The 25,862-nt window shown below is 41.4% G+C and overlaps 1 long non-coding RNA gene across 1 annotated transcript; it reads right to left on the bottom strand.

Annotated features, from left to right (window-relative positions):
- Window positions 1-4,098: 4,098 nt before the first annotated feature.
- On the bottom strand, window positions 4,099-22,265 carry LOC125450192 (uncharacterized). The gene is made up of 9 exons (XR_009446095.1): window positions 22,072-22,265; window positions 18,962-19,044; window positions 17,051-17,140; window positions 13,627-13,659; window positions 11,670-11,792; window positions 9,797-9,865; window positions 8,043-8,205; window positions 5,848-5,962; window positions 4,099-5,088 (listed from the first exon to the last, which is right to left on the bottom strand). It is a non-coding gene; the product is annotated as an uncharacterized LOC125450192 (long non-coding RNA).
- Window positions 22,266-25,862: the final 3,597 nt, after the last annotated feature.

Below are 25,862 nucleotides of genomic sequence, written 5' to 3'. Positions count from 1 at the left end.
GCACAGTCTCATACAGTCTCAGTCTGACAGACACAGACACACACACGCACACACAACCTCACAATTTCATTCACACACAGCCTCTCTGTGACCTTCACACACACATTCTCACTCACACTCACGTTCTCACTCACTCACACAATCTCACTCAGATGCTGTGGTCAGAGATTACACAGTATGCAGCTGGAGGAACACAGCAGACCAGGCTGTAACAGAGGAGCAGGAGAGTCAACGTTTTGGGTTGGGACACTTCATCAGGACTGGGGAGTTGGAAGGGAGCTGGGAAATAGAGGGAGTAGGGGTGGGGTTTGAGGAAGGTAGGTGGGATGGTGATAGGTGGATGCAGGTAGGGGTAGTGGGGATTGGTCAATGGGAAGGGTGGTGCGGATAGGTGGGAGAGCAAATGGACAGGTTGTGTCAGGTGAAGGAGGTGGGGATGAGAGGGAGGATTGGACATGGGATGAGGCCAGGGGTGGGGAGGTTTGAGACTGGTGAATTCGGTGTTCAGGCCATTGGGCTCTGGGCTTGTGAGGTGGAATATGAGGTGTTGTTCCTCCAGTTGATGTGTGGCATCACTGTGGTGGAAGTCGCAGAGAATGATATGCTGGATGTGAAGGTTGGTGGGGTGGCATGTGAGGACAGGGGGATTATTTCTTTATTTTAGCTGGGGTGACAGGTTTGAGGGCAGAAGTGCAGAAACTGCAACAGATGCAGTTGAAGGTGTTTTGAATCAACAGAGGCAGGTTGTTGCAGTCCTTGAAGTAGGAATCATACTTCAACAAATGCACATTCCCACTCTGTTGATTGAACATGCCTTCAACCACAGATCTTGTATTTCCCATACTTCTGCCCTCAAAACACCTCCCCGCAATAAATATAAGGACAGAGTGCCCCTGGTTCTCACATACCACCCCTCCAAACTCCACTCCGAGCGTACCATTCTCCACCACTTCTGACAGCTACAATTCGATCCCACCACCAAAGAGATATTTCACTCCCCACCCCTTTTTGCCTTTCGTAGGGACTGCTCGGCCCGCGACTCCGTCATCTGCTCCACGCTGTCTATTTACACCACCACCAAGCCCTGGAATCTTTCCCCGCAAACACAGGAGGCGCTACACCTGCCCCTACACTTCCCCCACTCACCTCCATCCAAGGCCAAAGGCAAACTTTCCAAATCTGACTGGGATTCACTTGTATATCCTTTAACCTGGTCTACTGTCTCCGCTGCACCCGATCTTACCTCCTCTGCAATGGTGAGACCAAGTGCAGGCTCGGGGACTGATTCAAGGAACATCTGTGCTCTGTACACGACAAACAACAAACACCTTCCAGTTGCCAACCGTTTCTCGCTCCCACTTCCTGGGTGACATGTCCATCCAGGGCTTGGTCCAATGCCAAGGATCACAACTACACCCCTCCATTGATTGAAAACTCCTTCAACTGCATCTCTTGCATTTCTCTCCTCAAACCACCTCCCCTCAATAATAATAAGGACAGAGGCCCCTGGTCTTCACAGGCCAATCCACCAACCTCCACATGCAGCATATCAGTCTCCGCCACTGCCGCCATGTGCGATCTGACTCCAACAGCATAGAGATATTTAACCCCCACCATTGTCTGCCTTTCGTAGCGATCGCACACTCTGTGACACCCTCATCCGCTCCACACTTCCCATTTTGGGGTCACTATTGTTTGTCTTTTTTATAAATGACCTGGATGAGGGATGGGTTCATAAATTTGCAGATGGGACAAAAGTCGGTGGAGTTGTGGATTATGCGAAAGGATGTTGCAGGTTACAGAGGCACATAGATAGGCTGCAGAGCTGGGCTGAGAGTTGGCAAATGGAGTTGAATGCAGAAATCTGTGAGGTGATTCACTTTGGAAGGAGTAACAGGAATACAGAGTAGTGGGCTAATGGTAAGAGTCTTGGTAGTGTGGATGAGCAGAGAGATCTCGGTGTCCATTGACATAGATCCCTGAAGGTTGCCACCCAGGTTGATAGGTTGGTTAAGAAGGCATACGGTGCATTAGGTTTTATTGGTAGAGGGATTGAGTTTCGGACCCATGAGGTCATGTTGCAGCTGTACAAATCTCCGGTGTGACCACACTTGGACTATTGCACACAGTTCTGCTTGCCGCATTATTAGGAAGGATGTGGAAGCATTAGAACGGGTGCAGAGGAGATTTACCAGCATGTTGCCTGGTAGGGAGCGAAGGTCTTTATGAGGAAGGGCTGAGGGACTTGAGGCTGTTTTTGTTGGAGCGAAGAAGTTTAAGATGTGACCTAATAGAGACATACAAGACGATTAGAGGATTAGATACGGTGGGCGGTGAGAGCCTTTTTCCTCGGATGGAGATGGCTTGCACAAGGGGGCATTGCTTTAAATTGAGGGGTGATAGATAGAGGACAGATATCAGAGGTAGACTCTTTACTCAGAGAGTCGTCAGGGCGTGAAATGCCCAGCCTGCAACAGTACTAGCCTTGCCAAGTTTAAGGGCATTTAAATGGTTGTTGGATAAACATATAGATAATAGTGGAATAGTGCAGATTAGATGGGCTTCAGTTTGGTTTCACAGGTCGGCGCAACATCGAGGGCTGAATGGCCTGTACTGTACTATCATGTTTTATGTTCTATGTTCTAACCCCACCACCCGCAGCCTATTCCTCTGCAACTGCAGGAAGTGCTACCCTGACCCTCCTCCTCCCCGTTCACGTCCATCTAAGGCAAATTTTCCATGTCCATTGGGGTTCACCTCTACATCCTACAACCTGGTCTCCTGTATCCATTGTTCCCAACATGGCGACCTCAACATCAGTGAAACCAAGTGCAGACTCGGAGACCAATTCATGGAGCACCGGCCCTCTGTTCATCACAAATGCAACAGCTCCTGGTTTCAAAGCATTTTAACTCCACCTCCCACTCCCTGGATGACATCTCCATCCTGGGCCTCCTCCGATGTCACAATGATGCCACCCGCAAACTGGAGGAGCAGCACCTCATATTCCACATCAGGAGCCTGCAGCTTTGTGGCCTAAACATGGAAATCACCCATTTTAAAATCTCTCCACCACCCTGCCTCATACCATGTCCAACCCTCCATCTCATGGCTGCCTCCTTCACCTGACACAACTTGTCCATCTTCTCTCTCACCTATTGCTCTGCCCTTCCCACTGACCAGTCCCCACTACCCCTAGCTGCACTCACCTATCACCATCGCACCTGACTTTCCCCAGCCACACCCCTCCTCTCCCTCTTTATTTCCCGGCTCCCTACTCCCTCCCTAGTCGTGAGGAAGGATCGACTCTCCTGTCCACTTATGTTGCCTGACCTGTGAGCTTCGTTCAGCTCCACACTGTACTGACTCACTCTGAGTTCACACAAACTCACTCTCACATATAGACTCACACAGTCTCACTCACACAAATGCACGTTCAGTCACATACAAATTCCTAGTCTCTCACACACGATCTCACTCTGACTCTCTCTCTCACAGTCTCACACACAAACACCCACACACACTCACACAGTCTCACTCTGACTGCACACAGTCACACTCACACACTCATACAGTCTCACTCTCTCTCACTGACTTGACACAGTCTCACTCACACACAACCTCTGACTCACACTGTCACAGTCTCACTCTCAGTCTCACTCACACACAGTCTCATACTGGCTCTCACTCACAGATTGCTTTTCAAAACCAACCAATCGAAACATGTTTGTGACCTTTATGGAAGACTGGTCGCAGGATTCAATTATCCAGCCTTTAACCAAAATTAGCTGTTGTGCGAGATGTGATAAAAGGCAGAGAGAAGCACTTCACGTGAAAATCCAAAGTTCATGTCGTCCAGGTTGTCTGAAGGCAATCACTGTTTTCTAAATTGTCCTATAATTTGAAGTGGAATACTGTCAAGGTCATTTATTCAGATATAGCAGGGTTTTGAACACTAAACAGAGGTTTCAGATACAATAGAGACATATGAAACTGTGTGTTCCTTACAGCTAAAACTTCCAGCAAGACAAAGATCTTCTTCTGGTGAAACCTGGTATTGTCATGCTCGGGGGCCTATACGTGTACCGATTCCTCAGGATGAAATTATAATTTACGCTTTTATTCATTGCGTAATACACATTTGCATTTCCCGGAAGTACAAGCACTGAAAAAAACAGAGGACAAGCACAATATTATTCACATGCGCTTTCATAATATTGATTGTACACAGGCCCAACTGCTTCCTGGATATAGAAATATCAATGGCTGTGAGGAACAGAACTAATTTCTTGCAAGGATTCAAAGCATATTACAAAACACAAAAGAACATTTTGGAGTTACACCATTCCGAGGTAAAATCAATGAAAATCATTATATTTTAGACCCATTCTCAGGATCAGCATTGTTGGTCAAGACTCAAATTCATTTCATATCCCCAGACGCCTGATGGCACATGCCTTTTTCATGACACTTTGTACAATTGATTAGCTTTGTTCGGCCACATCTGAGGCCAGTGAAGAGTCAGCCAAGCACACACTAGCCCAGGTAAAGATGTCAGATTCTCCTTCCTAAAGAACAATGCAAAACCCCAAATGGTTCATGAATGATCCAGCAGCTACATGGTCACTTCTGCTGATACCAGCATCAAACACAGAAAGTTGCAGTGTGATCAGTGCAAAAACACTGAGAAAAGCAATCATTTCCTTCAGCATTGAATCGGAATCTTCAAGCGAACACCATTGGGGACACCGAAAACAAACACAAGTCAGTGATCCAGCGTATGACCATTTTCTGAGGGCAATGATAGATGCACAATAAAAGTCAGCTTTGTCAGTGACACTTGCAGCCAGTGGATTGATTTTGCTTTTCTCAGAAAATTGACAGAAATTGCATGCTGCAGACGCATTGGGACTCTTTATCCTAATAAGACATTCTGTTTACCACAGTCTGGATCGCATGTTTTAAACCACAGCAGAATGAAACATCTGAGTCCTCATTTCTACTTTTCACCAGGAAATGGTGAGGGGAGGGTTGCTGCAGATTAGCATTTTGGCTGCAGTGCCCGCACCCATATTTCTTGTCTCTCAGCTGTGGGGCAAAAGGAGGGGAAAAAGATTAAGTTCAGCAACAGGAAGCATTTCTTTTGGAATAACCAGTTAGAATAAGACTGAACAAAGCAGAACAATGTTATATCAATGTGAATAATTCTGGGCTCATTGCCACAACCAACTCCAGATGTGTAACCTTCACTCAATACGGCTTTAAGAGTGGTGGGCATGTGGAATGCGCTGCTGGCAGTGATAGTGGAGTGAGATACTTTCGAGACTTTGAAGCGGCCCTTGGATAGGCCCATGGAGGATAGTAAAAAGTACAGCGTGCAGGATAGATTGATCCTAGTGGGATAATAGCTCGGCACAACATGGTGGGCCACAAGGCCTGTACTGTGCTGTACTGTTCTATGTTCTGTGCTAAGTGGTTCTGAAGAAGGGCTGCTGGACCCAAAACATTCACTCTGATTTCTCTCTACAAGTGCTGCCACACCTGCTGTGCTTTTCCTGCACTTTCTGCTCTCCAGTATTTGCAGTTCTTGGAGATTTTTTTGGCTTTAGGGCAATCAGATGAAATTCGGTACACCGAATAATTCTATTAGGTGCAAATATTAGCTGTTTACTGGCTTTACATTCATCAGAGATGAATCCTGCTGAACATAGTTGGATGTGTTCAATTATACAAATTGAAATATCTTCAGCATTTTGGTGAAATCAGTGGGAAATATCAATCCCCTTGCAGCTGTTATGATATTCAGAAATAGATTTAGACTAAATTGATGCAAATTCCACTGCTCACCTTTCTTTGATTCTATGATCTGCGCAAGATCATAATCCTGAGGACGGTCGGTTTCAAATCCGAGCACGGCCATTGCTTTCGTGAAGATGTCCGATACCCGGTTTTGGTTAGTCACCTAAATAAAACAATATTCACTTTTCATTCATGCATTCGACACACACACACAAACAAATGAAATTTGTAAAAGCTCAATTTCCAAACGGTTGAAAAACATAGCTGTTTTCACTCAGAAGACCAATTGGGACATGACAGTGAAAGCTGTAAAAGTTACATGAAGAAAATTAAGACTGGTAGGGCCGTTATTGTAAAACATGCCTTCGATGCTCCATAACCCATAAACTGTGATCAGTAAATGCTGCAATGTGAATAGCAACAGATCCCAGTGCTCAGGTTTACCTACACAGTCAGTTTGAAGTCAGTAAGTAGTTATGAAAGTAGTAATTTAAATAAGCCACTTCCATCCCCTCCCACCCAAAACCCCAAAACCATTTGCCTGCTTTTAACATTTGTTGTCAACACAGAAAATGGCTCAATGGTTGTTCACGAAATCTGAAATTTCCTAACGCTGTGCTAAGATGTATAAAATGGGTCATAAAATTGCTTTACAGTTTGAGATATTTAGCAATTTGTGATTTGAAGACAGTGCAAATATTTCACATTCAATCAATTGTGAATTGCACAGGAATAATATTGGTTGGGCAGGATATTGAAAAGACCAGTTTTTTGGAGAAATTTTCTGTTTTTGTTTAATTCTATGTTATAATTCTGTGCATTTAAATTGGTGCTTCAATTCTAAGTTTCTCAGATGAACCCTTTGGGACCTCAGTTTGCACTCAGCAATTGAACATTCTTCCATCAATATTTATCTGCCCGTTTCACCCCACTATGCACAGAAATCTTGAATCCAACTACACTGTGTACACTGTGTAACGTTCAGGCACACATTTATGGCATTACGAGTGACTGTGAATGGGCCAAACAGTGTATTGTGAGGGTCAGAATGTGTGCGGGACAGTACCACTGACAGAAAGAAAGACAGAGATAGCAACAGCAAAACACATGGAGCCATAGATCCAAAGAAACTAGAAGCAAAATCATTCAAGTCACTGCAGCTCTTAGTTTATTATTAATATAGAGGCAATCACAACACTAAACAGGAGAATCCATAAAAGGGGAGAGGGTATTTTAAAACAAAATAATACCACTCCAAAACACCCAAACCTGATCGAATAATGCTTAACCCAATTCTTGGGAGAATAAATTGCTAAAATATCCCTGAGACAAGTCCCCCTGGACATATTCAATAAACATCAACCATGAACTTTGATAATCTCCCGCGATACAACGGTCTTCAGCAGACAACACAATAATCAATAGCTAAAAGGCCAAGGATAGAAGAAAAACAAAACATGCAGTCAAGAGGTCTGCGTGCAGGGAGCTGCATTCCTTTATTGCAATTGCTGGATCAAGGCACAGCCAACAGACTCGAAAGTACTGCTTTTGGTGGCAGTGCACTTCAAGCTGCTGCAGTCATACCCCATGCACTAAAATTTACTGTGCAGAAATTAAAAATGATGTTCAGGATTCAAGATGAAATACTTTCATTGTTCGTGCGATGATTTTTTAAAAAATCACATGTATAGCTTTATTTATGCATTTTTAAAAGTTGTACAAAATATCTAAGCAAAACAAAGAAAATCTGCACATCTCAGAAAAAAAAGTTAGCTTTCATTTCGTGAGCAAATAATATTTGTTCTGGAATCAGATGCTTCAGTAACCGGCAAAAGGTTGAATTTTGTTGGGAATGGCATAGCTGTCTTGCATTGGTTCTGAAACCAAGTAACCCAACTTTGGCAAGTGGGACCTGGTATGGAAAATTGCTGGCAGCGGCCAATCATGAGGATGCTTCGTGAAGCTGCCTTCAAACTGAGGATTACAGTCTGGCTGAAACCTCAAAATGGCTAACAGTCCATTAGCTCTTAAAAGAAAGGTAAAGTAGATTGGCCAGGCAGTCATCCAGCTCCAGTGGTTGAGGCGCTATCACCGAGTCCTCTTGCATCCTCTCGAAAGGATAGGGTAACAGAGGGAAGAAACACAGAAGAAAGTTAGAAAGGAAAGAAGAAGTAAATGCATCTGGACGGACCAGAGTCTCCGAGAACAACCTATTTTATGTGGTGAGTGCCTTCTTGTCTCACCTTTTCCGGTGGATTTTGCGAAGTGCTGTGCTCTTGCATTTCCAAGTTGCTGCAATCTCCTGAAATTCTGGCTGAAGTTATGCTTTCTTCACAATCGTCACTCTCACGGGATGTTGGCTGCTGAGAGCTTTTAGTTGGTGTGCTGTTCGCTTTAACATCTCTCCTTGAAAACAGGTTGCATAATGGAAAGGGGAACACATCAGAAATATTGAAACGTCATTACATTCTGGACAAACTTTCAAACAAATTGAACTAGAATGAAGGTATGTTGATGCTGTGAAGTATCAGAAGTTTGAATTATGCCACATTCAACCTGTGACAAATTAATAGTGACGCACTAATACCAAGAGTTAGCATTCTTCTTGTTGAATATTGTTCCATTTTCTAATGGTTAGGGAGTATACGGATGGGAGATAACATTTTGCATATACAAGTGGCACAAGAATCTGGACTTATTACAATGTTATTCAACCAGATATCAACCTAGTTCTTACGAAAGGGAAAATGTGGACTTGAATACCCACAAAGTAGAAAATTTACCCCAACCTGGCCACATGCTAAGGCGTACATACTTTCTTCCTGAAAGCAGAAATTTGTTCACAATTAAAGTTAAAACAAAGTAACACCGTTGATAAGTGATAGAAAACTGTGCACAATACTTTGAAAGGTAGGATAATGAACTCTTAATGTGGCCTTCAGGATATGGGGTACTGCAAAAGTTAGAATTTCTATTCAGAACCTTGCATTCAGATTGCACATTTAACACAGAAAATTTTCCAAAACTCTCAAAAGGAGTACTGCAGATGGCATGACAAAAATTTCCCACACTGAAAATCCTGATTGTTGGCACATGAGGCAGGGAGCAGAGCAGATGGCTGCTGAAATGTGAGATTGCAAACTAATGCAGCGTTGTTGATTGCCTCCACTTTGACAATCATATTTCAGCTCCGGAAACGAAAATCACATCCAGAGAACATCCACACTCATGTAAAGAGAAGATATTCCAGCAAGTGAATAAGTGTTTCCCTTCTCTTTCTTGGTTTTGATATAACAGTTGCATGACATAGTCCACATCACTGCAAGGCACAAAGCACCAACAAGGCATGGGCTTTCCTCCGAAACTCTACATGGGTGTGTGGGAGAAAAAAATATGACTTTGCTGAGATCAGCTCAGTCCTTGACTATTGTACAGAAATATAAAATAATGTCTCTAGCTCAGGAAAGTTACTGAAAAAAATAAGTTTGAAGTCTTTCCTTATGCATGCACGACAACACAAACATATACTTTCATGTCAACTTCATCATTGCCAGTTTTCATCTTATCGGCCCACAAATATGCAAATTCATTTCACAGTAACAGCGTTTTTGTTTAATTGTCGCTCATAAACAAATTCAATGAGGTGAAATTTAGCCATAGTGTATAAACTTCTGTTAATAAATGAGAATCATGAGACAGCAATACCAAGCTCATCACAGGTCCACATTCTACAATCACGGTCAAAGCAAAGAATCTCTATCAATCAGTCTACAATAGACACATTCACAAGGTGAGAAGAGCACGACTATTCCTTGCTTCGCCTCAAGTTAATCAACTTTATCAGTGACTAAAAACATCTCAGTCCCATGAAGCAATAATGAGTCCATAGCAAACGAAACCATTTGTCAAGAAACCGATGTACTTATCTGTCTGTCCAATCATCCCTATAATAAAGGAAGTCATGAGATATCTGTTGTATTTAACATGGGATACTTACCAGCTGAGGTGCTTAAACACGCTCTTTTTGGGCTTTGCTGGTTTCTCCAGTTCAGAGGAAATACTGCAACTGCAGGATGGCAGGTAAACATTTTCAGACAAAATTCATTCAAAATTAAACAGATGCCTCTGTTCAATATTCGTATTATTGATAGCAAATCAATCATTGACATGGAAATGAAATTGCATGAATGATAATTTTGCTTGCAAAAGACACATGTTTTCAGGCAGGAGTACATTGAATATTAGTTTGACTAATGAGCGACAGCAGATTTAACTGCAAACGTTCTCACTGTTCGCACAGCGATCTTTTCTGCTTTGTGAATAGCAGAGCAAGATGGTAAGAGGTCTTAGGAAGTGTCACCAGACCCAAAAGTTAACTCTGTTTTCTTTCCACAGATGCTGGCAGACTTGCTGAATTTTTCCAGCAATTTCTGAGTGTGTTTTTGAATGTCAGCATGCACAGTTCCTTAGGGTATTTTTTTTTTGCCAAGATGATAACCCAACAAGTCTTTTTGCAGAACACATGGAATTGAACAAAACGGTCAAACATCGACAGCAGGTGCGGAAAAATTAACAAGGACCAGGCTTGAAATAAAGTGAATTGGAAAAGATGAGAATCAAACTTTGAGTGCCTAAGGTAATACAATAGGTTTTAAAGTGATGCAGAAGTTTGTCTGGGCCTCATCCACACTGTCATGTGAATGTACAGACATTATCAGGCAAACAATATAAAAGTGGTCATGAATCAGTCACTGCAGGTGAGTAAAACACCACGTGTCATGTGTAGGAGGTAGTAAAATGAAAGAGTAGCTCTCTTGACCAGTAGCAACAGGAGCAAGGCTTTCTGTTGCTGATTCTTTTCAGACAATCTGTCCGAAAATCAGCCAAACCGTCCCAGAGGTCAAAAAGAACTTTAAATACAAATTATGATCCACGCAAACTGAGGTTCTGTCACATTTTGTACTTACTGTTACAAAAAATATCATGATTGAAGTTGGCTCAAAACTGACTGTACTGGTGTTTGAATTGATGATAATGCCAGGTGCTTGTTACACATGTTCAACCATAGCCTGAGGATGAGCTTAATAGGGAGCTAACAAAGTGTGGAGCTCGCTGAACACAGCAGGCCAAGCAGCATAGATTATTTTAAATAATTACTTCTGTCCACCCACTTATGAAGAAGCTAACTGCTGTCAACTAATGTAAATATTACAAAGCCTGCTCTGTCAAAACAAAAACCAAATTCAGTTTTCTAAAATCTGATCCTTAACCAACTCTGGCCCACCAATGGCAAAGTGATTATTTTTTAGTTGGAGCTTATTTTTGGTTGTATTATTTAAAAAGGCACTGTGGCCATCTCGAGATGAGGAAATGATATTTTTAGGCAACCATTTAAAAATACTTAAAAATGCTGACCAATTGTGTCGGCTGATTGCTAATTTTGTGTCTGGAGTAGGATTTTGTATTTGAAAAGAAATTCGAATGAAAAGAAACACATCTCAAAACTAGTACAGTTTACATCTGGATTTGTAGATGCACCCAAAGCACGAGGTCTTGGACATGTTGCGAAAATCGGTCACTCATCAAGTCTTTGCATTTTCCTGTTCCCGTTGGCATGGCGGCAGTACAATCTGTGCTATTATACGCCAATAAAACACATTTTGATACAACACAATGGAAATGATTCATTGAGCAACTGGCTTTATTCCGATCTGTCAGAATTCATGATCACAACTTTGAAACCAACGAAAAGGAAGATGATAATAAATTGGCAGGCTCACTAGCATTCAACAGTAGTTAAAATTGTGGAAGATTTTAAAGACAAAACGTAAATATTTTATCTGCACATTCCTACAATACCAGTTACTTACTTGTTATTCTCTACTGAAGTATAGTTGCGTGAAGAACAAGTCCAGAAACTTCTCGTCTGGACGAATGATGTAACATTGACAAGCAAACTGCATGTATTTAAGACGCGAAATTATTTCATATTCCTGAACGAACACAAATAAATAACAAGCTGTCAACAAAATGTTAAAATTGCCAGAAGTGTAACTGCTATATCCTACTCAGTGGTACTTTAAACAGCATCAATAACTTTATTCCAACCACACGGTAAATCATGTCACAAAATTATTTCTGCTTTGGAAATAAGTGACATTTATGTGACTTTTCAAGGATAAATTTCTGTACAGATTATCCAGGATGGTTTCAGGACACAAATTCATGGTTCAATGATGGTTTTTTTTTCAAAGAAGTATTAGGGATTCACCTCAGAACCAGAAGCTGATTTAGGCTGAAGGCAAGAAACATTATGAAAGATCATTTATCCAAGCAAAAGAAATTCTGCAAAGGACAAAGTAAGTGGCTGGTCTATCGTAATTGATACCAAGGCAGAGTGTGAACATGTTGAGTTCATTTTTCAAAGTTGCGGCATCATAAAATTTACGGGCCATGTGCCGTTAGAAGTTACTGGTCTATTTTCTTTCAATCACATTGGCTTCTTGGTTGAACCTTGTCACGATTTGACATGTAAAGAGGGGCAGAACTCTCAAAGTCTAATGTTGATAACGTTACTTTTAGGTTGTAAAGTGCATGCCAGTTTTCAACAGGTCAGTTGAAATAAACCCTTGAAGCATCATCCATGAGAAATGATGGACTATTTGACAGATGACACTGTGCTAATTAAGTGGAGTCACACAGTGTTGGATGCCTATTTTGCATCCCAGCTGATTTTACACCACAGGGCCCAGTTTGGCAAATTCGGCGTCAGTTGCTTCTGATTGCAACCTATTCTATTCATAGGTTAGATTAAAATGGCACCTCAAGTTACAGTTTTGTCAGCAAAACCATGTGACAAACAATGAATTGAACTTTGTATCATGTTAATATTCTCACACTGTCTGCTGAATGCTGCAGTACAAGATGAAAATATCATCTGCATGGATTTCCTCTGGGTGCTCCTGTTTCCTCCCACAGTCCAAAGATGTGCAGGGGAGGTGGATTCCCATGCTAAGTTGTCGATAGTGCCCAGGGATGTTGAGGTCAGGTGGGTTAGACATGGGGAATGGGTCTGGATGGGATGCTCTTCTGAGGGGCAGTGTGGACTTGTTGGGCCGAATAGCCGGTTTCCACCCGATAGGGATTGTATGATACCCTCAATAGTAACCACGGCAACAGAGATATTTCAGAAGTTGGTCTCACCAAATTCAGAAATATGGAATCAAATGCCCAGTCAGTGATAACCCCAACTGCTGCACTCCCTCAGTTTCTGATCTTCCATAAGTAACCGATGCCTCTCTTCTGACGGAAAATACCAACTAATATGGAGAGATTATTTACTCAGTCTCTTCGATAATGAAATAGCTTCCATTGCACCGAAACTAATTTCACAACATCTTCATTCACAGAACACCTGGCAGGTCCTGGACCTGGTTGTGAATGCTGAAAGGTAACTTGCATCACAACAGCAGTGCAAAAACAGGCCATTTGGCTGAACTGCTCCATGCTGCTCTCTACACTTCTCCCACCATGCTCCAAATTCTTAATGTGCCTCTTTGTGCCCTTTCTGACATCGAACTTTCTCTCAAATCCATCTCTGCTATTCTTCTCAACTCGTCCTGGTAGCAGCAGCTTCTGCAATCTGACTGCTGCGAGCAACAAAGCTTCTCCTGATTTCTTTATTGGATTTATTAGTGATCATCTACATTTAAGATGCAGTTGTAGACTCTCCCAACATTCCCCATCAAGCATAAAAAGCACAACAATATTGAAAGGCACACTTTTCCCCTTTCATGCATTTCCAAACATCTTGCACAGTACAATCACCTTTCGTCTCTTGTCAAAGTTGATCAAACCATTCTGTAAGAAATAGACATGAACAAAGAAAATTAATTCGATATATACAAAGGTCAAATGGTACTATGAGATCATGAAATTTAACAGATCAGCAGTGAAATACAAACTCTGCAAACTTGTTTCAATTTCAGGATATAGTCAAAGGTCAAACACAAATGATCGATCATCCCACCAGGTTATATTTTGGGGATTACATAGAGCCCTTTGTTCCACTCAAATAGATCAGTACCAAGCTGATGCCATTCTCAGCTGCTCAACTGCACAATAGGCAGTGACGTCCAGCTAACAAATTTACCTGTACAAAATAAAAATGATGCGCAGTTTATCCAACCTTTTGAAAAACTAAACCTGTATTCAATCAACTGCAAAGCCTTTTGCATGTTTCTTTATTTACATATTTTTTGATTCACAACACAAAGCATCAAATTATTCTCATCAGTATCATTAATCACACTCATTAGTTTCTTTTATTGCTTTGAGCAGCTTGCAATGAAACTGTAACAATAGTGCTCATCAGCAAATAAGGAATCCAAATCTTGTAAAACAGACTTACAAAATGATAATTGGGGAAAGCCAAATCCAATTTTGTTAAGTCCGTGAAGAAAGTTCCCAGGTATGGTACAATTCCCTGAACTATACCCTAGAAAAGTGAGGTGAATTTATTTCATCCATTGTGAACGCATTGTCATATTTCCCAAACATACTACTCCATGCCTTATTTATATCATTTATCATGCAATTAAATCTATTTAGAATCAAAATTTAGGACTCAATTTTTGACACAGTTATACAGTGGAATACAAAGTTAGATGTATAAACGACAGGCAAGTTTGGAGTTTTGATCCCTGATCTGTGAACTGTCAACCAAATTCAATGTTTGTGTAACTTCATCATTTGGAGATTGGAAATTTTCGAAGTACTGTGCGATTTTGCCTGAAGATGAAAACAATTTATCACAACAGATTTCCAAATGTTTGACTCAGTAAGGTTAACGCTTATTTTCCGAAACTCAAGAATATAATTCTACTCAATGTCTTTTCATAGGACACCTTTCTGACCCCAAGGAATAATTTAATGGTCTCAGACTGCTTAAGGAGCTAAAAGCCTAGGAGATACACCGGAATGGGCAAACTGGAACCAAAACTGACTTTGAAGCGCATTTCTGCAACTTGAAGCTTTCATCCAGCAGCGTACCGCAGCGTAAAGTGATGGTTCTTGTTGTGTGCACATTAATTTTCAACGCACAAAAGCTACAAGTGTGAAAAGCAGGTTCACAGGTGACGCAAGAATTGGAGATGTGGTAAACAGCAAAAAGCCTTAGTCTCCAGGATTACACACATGGGCTGGTTAGAAGGCCTGAAAAGAGGCAAATAGAATTCAATCCTGAAAAGTGTGAGGCGAAGCGTTTTGGGAGGACAAATAAGTCAGGACAAGACAGGTTAAATGGAAGTTTTAGAAAGTACAGAGAATCACGAGGACCTTGCTGTGCGCATAAGCACATTCTTGAAGGCAGGAGGACTTGGGGATAAGGTGGTAAAAGCACCATATTGGATATTTGCCTGAATATAAGAGCAGACGTAATGACAGACGTAAATAACATTAGTTGAGCCACAGTTAGAACACTGTGTGCCTAGAGACTAAGACATTTTGTGTTAGGCAAAACTTTATTCCCTGTCTATCAATAATCAGGGCTTACAGTTTTAATACAACAAGCAGGGTATTTCGATGGGATTTGTTCAAAAACTTTTCACCCAGAGGTGGTGGGTTTCTGGAACGCACTCCCCAAAAGGGTGGTCCAGGCAGGAACCCTTGAGACACTGAAGAACAATTTTGATGAACTCTTGAAACGCCATTGCAAACAAAACTCCTGGGTGCAGGTAGGGGTTGTGGCATTGTCTAGGTATGATACCTACCGTTGAGGCAGGGGATCCCAGTTCAGTCCAACCTCCTTCAGAATGGAGTCATAAGCTTGGCTGAATGGGTTGACAAAAACGCCAATAAATGCAAATTCTTTAAAGGGGTAGAAAAACAAAGTTGCTGGAAATGCTCAGCAGGTCTGGGAGCATTTGTGAAGAAGAAAACTGTGTTAATGTTTTGGTTCTGGTGACCCTTCATCAGAGCTCTATAAAGGGGTCTTGTGGTTCAGTGGTAGCGTCCCTACCGCTGAGCCAGAAATCTGAGTTTGAGTTCCACCTCTGCCAGACAAGTGTCATCATGTGTCAGAACATGTTGATGAAGAATACCTAGAAGGCGATGGGCGAAGTTCTACAAAAGGGGATTAGAATAGGTGGATGCTGTATGACCAGCGCAGACACAAGGGGCAGTCCTGCAAAAATTCTCGTCATGTTGCCTCATTCATGATGGCTAAACGAGTTATTGTGTAACCCGGGTTTAGTTCTTCCTTTGCTACACAAAAAGGGAACGCCAGATGAGTACCTGACTCTCTGCCTTTGTGAGCATCAGCATATTTCAATGCTTGAGCCAAGATGTTGTATTGAGATTAAATTCCATTCCCTACAGTGTAGAAACAGGCCCTTCGGCTCACCAATTTCACACCGCCACTTGAAACATCCCACCCAGACCCATCCCCTATAGCTCACACACCCTGGAACACTACCAGCAATTCAGCATGGCCAACCCATCTAGCCTGCACATCTTTGGACTGTGGGAGGAATCCAGAGCACTGTGAGGAAACCCATGCAGACACGGGGAGAATATGCAAACTCCACACAGACAGTCACCCGAAGTTGGAATCGAACCTGGGTCCCCGGCACTGTGAGGCTGCAATGCTAACCACTGAGCCACTGAGCCACCCCAAAATGTGCTGCACTGACCAGGAATCGAACCCAGGCTGCAGCGGTGAAAGCGCCGAATCCTAACCACTGGACCACCAGTGATGCTAACCATCTCTCAAAGACAGCAAGAACTGCAGATGTTGGGGTCAGAGTCAATACAGTGTGGTCCTGACCTGACACGTTGATTTTCTTGCTCCTCTCATGCTGCCTGACCTGCTGTGTTCCTTCAGCTCCACACTGTATTGACTGTTGTATTTATCCATCAGACCATGGGAAATGCTTGTGCATACCTGCCTGGCCTCGCCGATTTACTTCTCTTAAATGTACAAATATTCTACCCACAACCCAACACACTGATAGATAAGCAACAAGCAGCATGGTTGTGGCTTCAAACATATAACCAAACATGTTAAATGGCTTAAGTAGCAGCAATGCTGATAACTTCCCTTTAGTTACCGGGAGAACTGCTTTACAGCATGGTTATAACAAAGCTACGCCATTATGGCAAGATAAATCAGATTTCGTTGTAAAGCTTAACGATTAACTGCTTCAACTTGAGAACGTTTCATTCCAATATTAAACAAAAAGGGATGACTTACCTTCTTCTTCGTTACTTTCAGTGTTTTGTGTGTCAGTATTTTGTTCTCTTTCAAGGTGCTGTTGAGGGTGGCAAATTTTGAAGCTCCATCCTGAAAATGTACAGAGAAAACCAGCTATTCATGCACTGCATCTAATCTGTATCTCCCATAGTATCAAATGAGATAACAGAAGAGATTTCATAACACAAGCCTTATTTGTAAAAACATTTTACAACGCTAAAGCCTTATGTCAACATTTGGCCAATTCTAACTCAAGAGGTGATAGCCAGGCAATGGTATTTGGAAGTGATATTACAATTTATCCCACGCACAATAGTTTATCACAAAACTAGTATCAATGTTAAACCCATAAAACAATCACTTGGCAACTATTTCAGATTCCCATCCAAGTGTGCAAATCAAATTGTTGGACATGGTGAAGTTGCTGCATCAAACTGCATTAAAAATGAGAGATAAAATTATATTTTCTGAGATTTATAAACACAACAGTGAAAATGATGATTGCTGGCTCACTCAGGTGAAATTCACCAGACAGTCACATTTGGGGAAGTATTTTCAGCAAATACGCTATGGTATATCAAGGTGGTATCTTATCACTACACTCAGTGGCAACTATGGCCCGACAGTAAGTGTTGATATGGTGGCCTTGCGAATGGCACACCCATATAAAGTAAAGCTTAGCAAGCCATATTGCCAGAGAACATCTGCGTAATATGCTTAAAGATTAACGAACCATGCATCGATATTCACGGTACAATCTGGGAGACAGCATTATGGAAGTTATACAACTGTCCAATCTTGAACTCAGATTTTCCCATGTATATTTACAGAAATTGACACCACAAAAACAATCATCCTGCACAACACACATTTTTGATTGTTAAAAACAAATCTACTTTTAGATTCAAGCCAGATATGAAAAGTAATTTGGAATTCTGCACTGTGCACCAATAGCAAACATAATAAACAAGGTGTGACAGCAGCACTGTAGAAATTCTGGAGCCAGCAGATGGACAGCAATGCATAAACATCGTCAACCGCAACTAGAACTTTAAGCAGTATGAAAAACGGAGTGTCTGTCAAATTGTTAACAACCCAACATGAATGCTGCATTTCGTCCTCTTCAAATACCAGCTTCAAACTGCTTTGATTTAATCTAAGAATGATTCAACAGAAAACTTGCATCTTGCCTCCTTACTGTCCTGGACACACTAGTTTGGTTAAGTGACACCAAAATATTTATAACTAACAAATTATTTTGTTACTTTGTAAAATTCAGGAACAAAATGAGTGGGCAAACAGCATGACAAACAGAGTGAGGAGGAATGTCTCGAAACCTGGTAAAATAATATGCTTTTTGAGAAGGTTTTTGAAGTTAGTTTGAAATGTCAGTTGTGGTCCAAGCTAGTTGAAACTAAATCGTTGATGTCTGAAATGCTCAACAAACAAAGCAATGTGATTATCACTCAGTTCCAATGCAGTAAATATTTATTACCGCAGAGAGCAATAAAAGGAAGACATGCTAATTGAACAAAAACACTAACAAGAACCAATTAAAGCTATTCGTGTTTTGCCTTGGCTTTTAGTAATTACGAGGCCCTCCAAGTGTGCAAATCAAAAGAAAAGAAAACTGACATATATCCTGCTTTGTACATTGTGCAAGTGTTCAAACTTCCAAGATAACGAACACTGAGAAAGATAATCTATGAACGTTGCATCATGACAGAACGATTTTGGAAGACTTGAGCCAAGTTAGACCATCCATATGTAATACATGTATCCCTTGTTGCATTATTGATTCACAGTATTTGTATGCATTCAGACACCAATGTAATTCATTGTAGATATATTGCTTGAAAATACCTATAATGCCCTGAATATCGATGCACAGGGACAAATGCAACCCCTTACCTGTTTCTCGATGGCTACTTGTCATGATGTTGTCATCTTTGGAGAATAGATTTGAAAGATCTTCAAATGTTGTCTTTGTGCTCCTAGTCAAGAGAATAAAACAAATTACTCTTGACAGAATAGAGTCACGATTGCAAACAGCTGACATGGAATCTGACAAATAAGCAAGTAATACAGACAGTGAAGGGCAGTGAAGCATTTTTCGAACAATTACAGTTATTTTAATGAAACAGTTCAGATATGTTTTGACACATCTCTTTGGCAGGTAGAATTTGAACCCAAGAGATATTGGGAACTGCAGATGCTGGAGAATCCAAGATAACAAAGTGTGGAGCTGGATGAACACAGCAGGCCAATCAGCATCTCAGGTGCACAAAAGCTGACGTTTCGGGCCTAGACCCTTCATCAGACAGAATTTGAACCCAGATTATTTAAGCCCAGAGATGGCGATATTACCACTGTGTCACAAAAGCCCTTCATTGCAGTAGTTTTAGGAAATCTCATCACAGCAAGTGAGATTTCACCTCCAAGCTGCCTCAAAAAAACAATCATGATCAAATCGTCTACAGCACAGGAATATAAACTACAAGTATGCACTTCAAAGAGGTCTCGACTGCTTTCTTGGGTGATTAAAATAATTGTGTTCTTTGTATTTCAGGTTCCTAAACAAACCTCCAGTTTATATCACCCCATCACAGCACATCCACAGGAAACTGTCTTACGTTACATCCAACAGCAGATCAGTTTTTGAACACAATAGTTCAATATTTTAAGCTGTCAAACAGTTTTCTTTTTCCACTGTAGAAAATTAACTCCTCACTCCTTAGTGAAAGAATGAAAGATTCTGCCAGTAAGCCAATTGTTAGGATTGCACTGTAGTGCCTCTGGTAATCCTGTCAACACATCTGGAGTGTGAAGATCACTTGGGCAAGTAAACTCGGAGGTGAAACCTGCAAATTCCTACCACATATTTATTAAAAATAATGACACGGCTTTTTCAGAAAAATGACTCACTTTGACATGGCTGCCCAAGTCTTCTGAAACTCGAAGACATTATTTGCTTGCAATGCACAGGTAATTGGACACACTGAAGAGAAATTTCCCAAAATCCTACTTTCCTGTGAGAACATAAAACATGAGTTCTGTGGGAAAAACAGTGGCTCGCCATGACCCAATACCTCAGACATTAAAATGTTCTATCAGAAAAATGTGATCTGCAAAAATAGCAGCATTAACAAACGATTTTGTGGGGGCAAAAATTCCACAAATCCAAGCAACTTAAAACTTGATCTTCATTTTTTTTTCCCCTCTGAGACAGTTCACTCGCTGCCAACGCTTGACTGGTTAGACGTGGTTACTGACACCAAAAGAAAGCTTCGAATGAATAAGTTGGAGACACGGCCATCTGAGTGGTGGAAGTGGCGAAGGTCGGGAGGTGGAGACGGGTAATCATCTGTGTTATATCCATTGTATTCAGCTGATAAACGAATGACAGATTACATTTTCTGCCAGCATAGGAGGGCAGGGCCTGACACATGAGATAATCATTCAAGGAAAGCGTACAAATCAGAAAATTGAGTGTACTTTTATGAATCACAATGTTCTTGAGACTGAGTTAACTAATCGTAGTGAGGATAGCATGTGAATGTCCTTCATCTGCTTGCCCAACGGAGGCAGGGAGAAGAATAGAACGAATCAAACCTCCCTTCCACAAGCATAAATTTGAACTTTGTTGGGAGGGGCTGAGGGGCAGGAGGGTAGGAAGCCTGCAATTGTTTGTTCTCAGGTCTCAAAGCCACTTCTGCTTAGGGAGGGAGGCCAGGGAGGGGGATGGTGATTAGACCATATCGGCTTTATGTGGAGGTGCCTCACTTGGCATGATCAGATAGATGCCTTATCTGATTAAGTCCAGCAGGTAAGATCTCAAGCCCAGAGTCTTCCGGCTTGAGGGAAAAAGGGCTGCTGCAGTAAAATGAAAGTGACGCAGGACACTTCAACATGGATAAGGCCCCTCATCAACTATTGTCAACTCAAATGACAACTGGAAGAGTCAGCCAAGTGATCACTGGAAGGTGGCAACTCGTCTTCAGAATGGCCTTTGACAGCACCAGTTTCTAGGTCGGCACGGACAGCCTGTCAGGAGCTCGTGTATCCATGTCTGTGACTGGGTGTCTGCCTCCATTCAGTTGAACTTCTCCGGATTGTGAAACTGGAGACAGACATCAATGCCTTAAGATTCTTTACGAGTCCAAATCCATGCAGGCAGTGTTGCCAAGAGCCAAACCAGACTTGTCTCAAATACCTGGCAAATGTATTATTATGAATCTTCATTCCCAACCTTTCGAATGACTAAATATTTTATTGTCACATCAATATGGGAAAATTCAATGATAATACACTTTTGTTGCTATGATCCAATGCCATTTTGGATGATAAAATGAATAAGAATAAATTACTTAATTTACTTAATTAGTTAATCACTAGGTTCCTGTCCTGATTCTTTCCAAATGTACTCGTGGGAATGCCACATATTGATGGCAAAGACAAGCCTGACATTAGGTATGATAGCCCTTCCTCGTCCTTCTCCCAATTGCTGATTAAAATGCAAAGACAAATTCCTTTGGCAAACACATAAGAAACAGACAACCAGGCAAGTTACTGAAGGGCCATCATACGGGCATATGGAATGCAGAAAACTGAGAATAAAATTTACAATGTATCATAAATCTGATCACCGCTCGAAACGGAGGCAAACAACATTCTGTAATGCCTAATAAGTAACTTTGTTTTTGAAGGGCCAAAAAAAATCTGAAATCAGTTTACTTTATTTCTCCACAGAAATATTTTTGATGAGAAAGAAAACCTTAATATTTCAATGCAACTGTAAACTGAGGCATGAACTATTAGCAGCCAACACTATTGAAATTACAAATGCTAGGATTTGCCATGAAGAATTCAATTCTAATTCTGCTCGTGAATTCGAGAGGCTTTCAAACCCTAAACATCTCAACACATAGTAGGAACTGCTTGCTCTCTTCCACCATGATTGTTTCATGCACTAAGGGCTTTAACCTGTCACAAAGATTAAAAATCACTAAAGAACAGTGTACCTTGGCAACATCAATCCACTTCTCAATGATTTTAGCCCTCTGCCGTGGTTTTAGCTGCTGAGGCCGACCTATGGTGCTGGTGACACAACTCTTAACGTTATTAAACTGTGCAATGATAGCCCAGACGGTTGATGCCCGATCTGGTTGTTCAGCCCAGATGGACCCTAAACATCCGCTGGGCACAAGTTTCTTAAAAAGATCCTGATCAAAAATAAAAAGGAAACAAAGGTTACATATATTAGCAGTACTGTGGTTGAAGGAATGAACTACAAACAAGATTCTTCCATTCATGAGTAAACTCATCCTCCTAGTTTGCAATTGCACATTCAAAACTGCACAAGCTACTTTGTCAACAACTGAGTACATAATACACACATTGATGCCCAAGGTGCATATAGGTTCTACAGACAGATCAACAGCCTTGAGTTTTCAGTCATCTCTTTCTTATTTGTAGGTTAGATTCTAAATCACAGGTTATCTCCACCCAGCTCCTACTGCTGGCTCCGTGCACACCATCAATGCACGGCTCTGTTGGCAATAGTCACTCCAACTGATGCTCAGCCATGGTGGTCCATAAGCTAGACAGACTGGGCATCAGGAAAGTGGTCCTGCATCATGTCCACTTCTCACATCAAGGCAGATTGACAGAACACAATGGCAGCCACACCCCGTGTTGGTTAAGTACACCTCAACGTCAACACCTCTCCACTGTTGGTTTCATGCTGAAGGTGAATGTTGCCAAACATCCAAGCCTGTCAATTGGTCATTCTGTTTGCATTGTGTCCTCTTGCCTCCCTCTTCAAGGCTAACAACTCCCACAAACAATTATGCTCCGAGTGTCAAAGTTAACACAAACCACAAATAGCTTCTTCAGATCCCGGTGAACTCATTCAGAACGGAGAAATTTGTCAGTCTTGTCAATTTCAAAGCCAGAGCTGGCTGTGACAGGCTGGAGCGGAAGGGAGTGCTCAGAAACCATGGAGTGGGAAACTGCTGCGTATTTATGCAAGCATGGTGCACTCTCACTTTTAACACTCCGATCATGTGACAATGATGTCATCGATTATTTCAGGCAGGGAACAGCTGAGGCTAACCTTCCGCCCTCTTCAGTAAACTAAATAATAAATCTCCTGTTTCAGCCTCCTGGACCTGCCTGCAACAGAAACAACACAGGCGACCAGAATCAAAAACACTGCCTTGACATTCACCAGGTCAAACAACTGATTTGAAAAGGAATCACTGATCTCATTGCCGACCTCACTGGTTCAAGGAAAGAAACGCAGCTATATTCCTCTACAGACACCAATATAGGTTGTTTCCCATCCAAAATGTCTGTTGTCATCATTGTGTCACATGATTAGACTCGAAGTGCCAGAATGTATACATACATACAACAGAGACTGCAATGAAAACAGACTGTTAACTTTCTAACTCTGTGCAGAAAAGCAGCAATCCATAACCAACTCCTACGTTTGACAAAACGTTCACTTGCAGATTAGATATACGCACCCCTGTTCTGAACACTGACAAATGCTCAGGCTTTTTGAGACCTAGAGGACGACTTACATTCTAGAGTCACACCCAATGCTGTCAAAAAGACCACAGTCCCATTTGCTCAAAGCTCAGCTTCCATTTGAAGCCGAAACCTATGACCAGACCCAGAGAGAACACAAAATTTGAGTCCGTAATCATTCGCCTCATTTCATAGAGGTAGGCACCAAGCCACCTTGCAGACTAGACTGGAATACCCCAATCTCATGGCTGATTCCATTCCAGAAGATCTCTGGGAACACCAAAGTTGTCATACTGGATACTTCGAACAAAATCACTGGACTCATGTAGGAACAGTGACTGTTCTGATGAAACATTTAAACTTTTACTTGAAATACTATTCATTTTGTAGAGGTTCAACACTAAGTTACGAAAGATTTTCAGTGCTCTCCCTGCTCACTTATTTCATGTGACATTCATTTAAAACAATAGGCAAGTGCTGATGTCCTAATCGACAGGTATTTCAAGCTCGAGACTGAAGTCACATTTCAAACAAGAAACTTTGACATCTTGGAGGACTGCATTGTGAAGGGAATTCAGTTATAATGGCTGGCGGAGCAGAAATAGCATTCAATAATATATAGAGATTTGGATGCTTACTGCTTACTGAAACATCTTATTTAGAATGACTGGGCAACAGATCTCAACAGAATAGCCCCAGATTCCTGTTTACTCACAGCATCCATAAAAGTCAGCTGCTCTGCAATGCAGCGTGACGGGTAGCAGAGGAGCTTTTGTCCACTTGTTCAATGATTTGTTCATGTTCTTCTCCCACATAGAACCCAAGTCTTCCACGGTAGCCTTCTGCGTAAGTGAAGATAGATATTTATTTTGTGCCCCAAGTTCTCATTGCTCCAAAACATCTGACTCACTACTGACTGGAAATTGTGCATTCGTTTTCAACAGTTAGCTAACATTTATAGTTTTAAATCTAGGTTTGATTGATTTAATATGATATTGCAGTGAAAGCCTCCTTTTGGGAGCATTTCAATTGCAAAAAAATTTGCATTTATTGACGGATTCCCATTCCAATTTCTGGCCTTAGAAAATCTTTTGAATTGCAATCTCTTGTTTTACAATAACCTGCAAAATTATTCAATCATATTGTAAAATAAAATGTCATTGACAGCAACAGTTAAAAAGGAAATTGTCCTGAAAGACTCATTAAATGCTGCTGGGTCTTATCTGACCATATTAGAGAGTCAGTTCTATGCAGAATTTGGTCTTGTACATCATGAAGTCAGTACAGTGGTATTCACTCAGCAATACTTGGCTTAACCAAAATTTTTGGAAGTAATTTTGAAGATTGTCAAAGGAAGCCCGAATGAACTAAACCCTGAGACAGATGGATAAGCCCTCTCTGAACTGATAGGGAGGCACCATGAATTTGACAATGTCAGATGACTACTCAAAATGGAGGCTCTTGAGGCACATTGGTCGTGTTTCTATTTCTGGACCAAGTGGCCTTGGGCTTAGTCTCACCTGCTCCAGAGGCATGTAGTAATCAACAAGGGCTCTTGTGCTGAAGTGCTAGTGTCAATAACACTGAGCAACGAGGCCTGGGTTCAACACCCAACTGCTACAGTGTATGCATTAACATGTGTGAACAAGTTCGATTAGAAAAACATCTTGCTACTCAAAATGAACAGCTTTACACATCATGTCTAAACAAATTCAGACACAACCGCTGACCCAACCCATTGATTCTTTCACTGATGTGAAGGTATCCAAATGGTTGGATATGTGGCTAAAATGGTGCTCTTCTACGGTCAATGATTACTACTGGGCAACACTGATCTTTGGGACCACTGGTAAACTAGGTGTTAAATGGTCATTTAAACAAATTAATTTCATCACAGTCCATTGCAGAAAAAGATCTTAACTTTCATCATAACTCAGTCTTTTGAATTACCATTAAGCTGCAGCGTTAACAATTTATTCTGGCAGCTATGTGAGCTAATTATAGAGATGTTTGACTTTGAACCCCAAATTGCAAGAGAAAGCAGTGAAGTTGCCAAAAGCACTTGTGCTGATCCAAATGAATCCATCTATTGCAATCTCATTTCTCTGTACTTTGAGGTATTGTAGTTAAGTAGCACAGCAAAGTCGGGTCTAGCTGGGGATGGCTAATGAAATACTCCAAAATAGTCAGCTTGCAATTCACTGATTTTAACTACCTGGTTAATACTGAGAGGGCACATTGCATTATTTCACAGGCAAATCAATGGTTACTTTTTGGC

This window comes from Stegostoma tigrinum, chromosome 8 (assembly GCF_030684315.1).
Source record: "Stegostoma tigrinum isolate sSteTig4 chromosome 8, sSteTig4.hap1, whole genome shotgun sequence".
Lineage (NCBI taxonomy): Eukaryota > Metazoa > Chordata > Chondrichthyes > Orectolobiformes > Stegostomatidae > Stegostoma > Stegostoma tigrinum.
The sequence above is the reverse complement of the archived record's forward strand: the minus strand, read 5'-3'. Positions and strand labels throughout refer to the sequence as shown.